This window comes from Mytilus trossulus, chromosome 7, assembly GCF_036588685.1.
Source record: "Mytilus trossulus isolate FHL-02 chromosome 7, PNRI_Mtr1.1.1.hap1, whole genome shotgun sequence".
NCBI classification, from domain to species: domain Eukaryota; kingdom Metazoa; phylum Mollusca; class Bivalvia; order Mytilida; family Mytilidae; genus Mytilus; species Mytilus trossulus.
The window spans coordinates 57166193-57171309 of NC_086379.1; positions in this window are offsets into that span (position 1 = coordinate 57166193).

Here is a 5117-nt window from a genome sequence, read left to right on the forward strand (position 1 = left end):
AGTGGCATCAAAATCTCGCAAATAAAACTTTGCGAAAGTTGATTCAACTGCCCAGTCGGCAGAATCTAAAATTGATTTCAAAGAAGCTCCCTTGTACAAAGCCCAACTTGGAGCTATAGCACGTGTGGAATGTGCATTAACTTTCATATTGTCATCATTATAAGCTATTCTAATAGCCTGTACAATCCAACTTGAAATAGTTGCTGTTGATACCGGTTTGTGCGGTTCATTTATTCCCAGAAAAAGCTTAATTCTTTCTGATTCACTCAACTTTCCCCGGAAATTCTTAGTTTTATCCAAATAAACTGAAAGAGCTCTTTTTGGATCTATTAAAGTTTTCTCTGGAAAACTGGGAACAAATAATTTTTCTCCAAAATGTTTTTGTCTATCTTGCTTGGCTAAGCCATGTCTTACAAAAGTAATACCCTTACTTTGAACTCTCATTGACTTGTCATCAATACGGAGACTTTGCAAATCACTACATCTTCTGAATGTAGTTATGGCAACTAAAAACACAGTTTTTAAAGTTACATGCTTTAAATCAACTTCTTGCATATGCTCAAAAGGTTTCTTCTTAAGAGCCAGTAACAATAATTCTAAATTCCATTCAGGCAGAATTTTAACCTTTGGAGGTCTAGAATTAAAAACACCTTTGATAATTCTAACTATGTTAGGGTGTTGGCCGACAGGAAAATTTTGCACTGGAGGTAACACTGCAGATAACATAGATCGATAACCTGCTATTATCCTATATTGCAAACCAGAATGAAATAAATAAGCCAAAAAATCGGCAATCTGATTTAAATTTGCTGAATATGGATCAATTTGTCTCTCACCACACCAGCTATTAAACTTTTCGAATTTTGAGGAATAGTCCTTTTTTGTACCATCGCGCCATGAAGCTGAGAGCAATGTTCTTGCTGATTCAGAAAATCCCTCTGTTTTAAAACGTCTGTCGAAAGAAGCCATGCTGTCAGATTTAATATTTCTGGATTTGGATGAAACATTTTCATTTTGGACTGAGACAACAAATTGTCCATTACTGGTAGTCTTATTGGGCATGCTATCAGTAACTGTAAAATCTCTGTGTACCAGTGTCTCCTTGGCCACTGGGGCACAATCAAGATAATCTGACAGTGGAACTGCCTCATATATTGCAATATCCTTGGAATCAGACAAATTGGGGGAAACACATACGCGTACATGTTCTCCCAAGGAATTGTCAGAGCATCCAAGGCCAAAGCATTGGGATGAGGAATCCAAGTGCAAAAGATTTCTGTCTGGCGATTTTCCCATGACGCAAACAAATCTATCAAAGGAGTTCCCCATATCTGAAAAATCTGCTGCACTATTGCCTTGTTCAGAGACCATTCTGTCGGACAAACCTTTTCCCGACTCAAATGATCTGCTAAAACATTCTTCTTGCCCATAATATGGGCTGCTTTCAATACTATGTTGTTTTGAATTGCTATCTGCCATAGCTCCCAAGTCAAGTAACATAAATTTGGTGATTTCGTCCCCCCTTGACGATTTATGTATTGCACTACGCTTGTGTTGTCGCTCCTTATCAGAACACATTTTCCCTTCAAACTTTTCAGAAAATGCTGAACTGTCAAAGTTACAGCTTTCATTTCCAAACAATTTATGTGCCAAAGTTTCTGTTCTGAGTTCCAAACTCCCTGAAAAATCTGTTTTCCCATATGACCCCCATAACCTTTCATTGAAGCATCTGTCGTTATGGTCACATTGATTTTCGGCAATTGCAAATATCGGCCTTTCAGCGTGTTGGCTGAATTTTTCCACCATAAAAGATGGGATTTCAGATGTTGTGTCAATGGAACATGTGCCAACATATTTTTGCTGACTGGTCTCCAAAAACTTAACAAATGAAGTTGGATGGGTCTCATAAACAGACGAGCATCGGGAATCAATTCGATGCATGATGCCATCATCCCCAAAATTTTCAAAAAATCTAGAGCCAAATTCTGACCTGAAAGCATTTTTTCTAGTAATATCTGTATTTTTTCTATCCTTTCCATTGTTGGATAAACTAGGCCCTTGTCTAAATGAAAAACTCCCCCTAAGTAAGTTATCACTTGACTTGGAACTAGGCTCGATTTGTCTATGTTTATCATAAAGCCTAGTGAAACCAACAGATTGAGACATTTCAGACGATCCTGAACTAATTGATGTTGGTTTTGATTGACTATCAACCAATCGTCTAAATATACTGACATTCTGATATTTTGAGTTCTCAGATATGCAGCTACTACTGACACCAGTTTTGTAAAAATTCGAGGAGCACATGTTGGGCCAAAGCACATTGCTTTCCATTGATAACATTGATTTGCTATGCAAAACCTCATGTACGGACGATGTTTCTGAAAAATTGGTACATGGAAATATGCATCGCTCAGATCTATTGAAATTGCCCAATCTTTTGGTTTCACTAGATTTATGACTTTGCTCATTCAGTGTGTCCATCTTGAAATGGACTTTCTTTAGATGTGCATTTAATGGTTTTAAATTTGTCACAGGTCTCATTTTCCCGTTTTTCTTTGGCACCAGAAATAGTGTACTGTAAAAACCTGTGAGATTCCGGAAAAAATACTTTTTCTATAGCATCTTTTTCTAATAAAGAATTTATTTCTGCCAGAAATATATCTGCGTTTTTGTGAGATAGTATTGTTTTCTTGATGCCTGTCCATGCAGGTCTTTGAAGAAATTCCAGTTTGTAACCTTCCTCTATTATAGAAAGTACCCACTGATCTGTTGTTATCATTTTCCAATTTTGAAGAAAATATTTTAGACGCCCCCCTACCGGAATCTCTGTACACATCATTAAACATGAGCCTACCTTTGAGTCAACTGTTGTTCTTTCTGGGGATCCGAAAAGACCCCCAGCTATTCTGACCAGTCTTGTTGGTCTTGTCCTTATTTGACTCTTTTGCAGGACCCTTATAGCCTTGATTGTCTCTTTGTGGCTGTCTCCCACTATTTGATGTCTTAGGCACATTGAACCTATTGTTATTTGAGCCTCTAGTCTTATTGGCATTAAAAGTATTATGCTCAACATTGAACTTGGGAGTTTTATTTTGCCAATCTCGGTCAAAATCTGCCCTTCTCTTCCTACCCTGACCTAGTTCAGGTAATAAATCATTCAATTGATCTTTTTGTTCCTTGCGCTTTTCAAGGCATGTCTTAAGACCATTCCCAAAAACACCTTCTCCTGATAGAGGCAAATATTGAGTTTTGTCTTTTATATCAGACAAATTCACAAGACCTGATTCATGTGATGCAGCCTTACGTCTGACTAAATGAAAGAATGCACCAGTCCTACCCGACTGGTCCAAAGACTTAGTTGACATTGAGAACAAATCTTTCACAATTTGACAACATGATTCTTTCTCCTCATGCTCTAAAGATGGAGAATTTTCAAGCTTCCCAAGCAAAGTACCCATTGTCTGTTGCATATACATGCCTGAAATCACATTCATTCGAGACGCCATTTGTCCTTGATATGAAAGTTTTTCAATTTGTTTTAAAGGCTGTGTATATAATTGCCTATGGCCAGTATCCCATGACTTTACTGCCTTTGGCCCATGGTTCTTTCTCATCATTGGCTCTAGCAAGTCGTCCAGACTAGGAACTTGCAAGAACTCTCCAGCACTATCATGCACAGGAAAACAACTCCTGTATTCCTCTCTATAAGCGGAAAGTTTCTCTGGGTGCTGACACCGCCAGGAGTTTTCCAAAATAGTGCCTTGAGCCTGATCCATAATCAACCCAACACTACCTTTATCATTGCTTGAGGCAATATCCTCACTAAACAATTCTGACAAAACATTATGTCTAGTAATATTGTCTGAGCTTAACTCAACATCTTTGTTAACATCATTTGAAACAGATTTTAATTGTACATGTTTCATAAACCTTTCACCTTTTCTAGCAACACTACCTGTTGACTGCTCAAATCTAATTTCGCTCTCATTATCTGACTCATTGTCAGAGCGAATGTCACCAAGTATATCCCTTTCTATCGGATTAACATGGATAGAAATTTCCAACCTTGCGTCGAAATCTATATTCCTAGAAATTCTAGGAGAACCCAAATCCTCGTCTAGATTCGAAACTAGTGGAATAATGGGTCTAAGAGTGTCAGATCTGAGCAAACCTTGTGTTTCTCTATTCTGACCCCTTGAATCTGGATTAGTTTCAGATCTGGGCATACCTTGCGTATCCCTATTCTGAACTATACTCTCGTTATTTGCCCCTCTAACATTGGCTAACGACTGCATCATGCTAAATAATGTATCAAATTTACTGTCAAAATTTTCTTGCAAACCTTTTATCTTGTTGTCATATTCCTGCTGCAATGCAGTTGACTTTGACGTTTTTTTCTTCGTCTTACCAGTGGTCTTGGTTCTGGACATATCTTTACTTGCCGGTAAAAAAGATGGCGTATCTTTGTTTACCTCCTCCGAAATCTCGTGCACCTCGAGATCGGATTCCATACTCATATGTATTTAAATTTTCAATTTAAACGATATATTATTCAAACTTTGTTATTTAAAGAAAGTCTTCAATAGAAACAAACTAAATTTCTAATTTTTTTGAAAACTTTGCAGCGACGAGAACATCTGTTCGCTAGCTCGCAAAAATTAAAACTGATGAGAATACCTGTATATTTACCTGTAGTGGTGTGTATTACACAGGTAAGGTGATCGGACATCCTAGGGATGTTTTTATTTCTAGATCACCTAGATGTTTGCGATGAGAACTAGTTAACACGAATTATATTCTAATTTAATAAATGTCAATTTTCACTGGTAGGTATAATGAATATTATTAAAAATGAGGTTGTTGACAAAGGACAAATTATTGACAAGACGTAACACAAAACAACTTCTTAACATAAGGTATCTGCATACAAGGTTTGACCCATCATGTCTTCTTCCATCTGAATGATAAGGCTTTATACAAATAGTTTACATTGTCACCACTTGATTGTTGTCCCTATGTCTCACATTCTATGACTTTTGTCATGGGCAAGACAAGCATTAGGCTTACATGACAATAGTGACATGATAAAGCAAATAGAAGACCATTTAGATTTA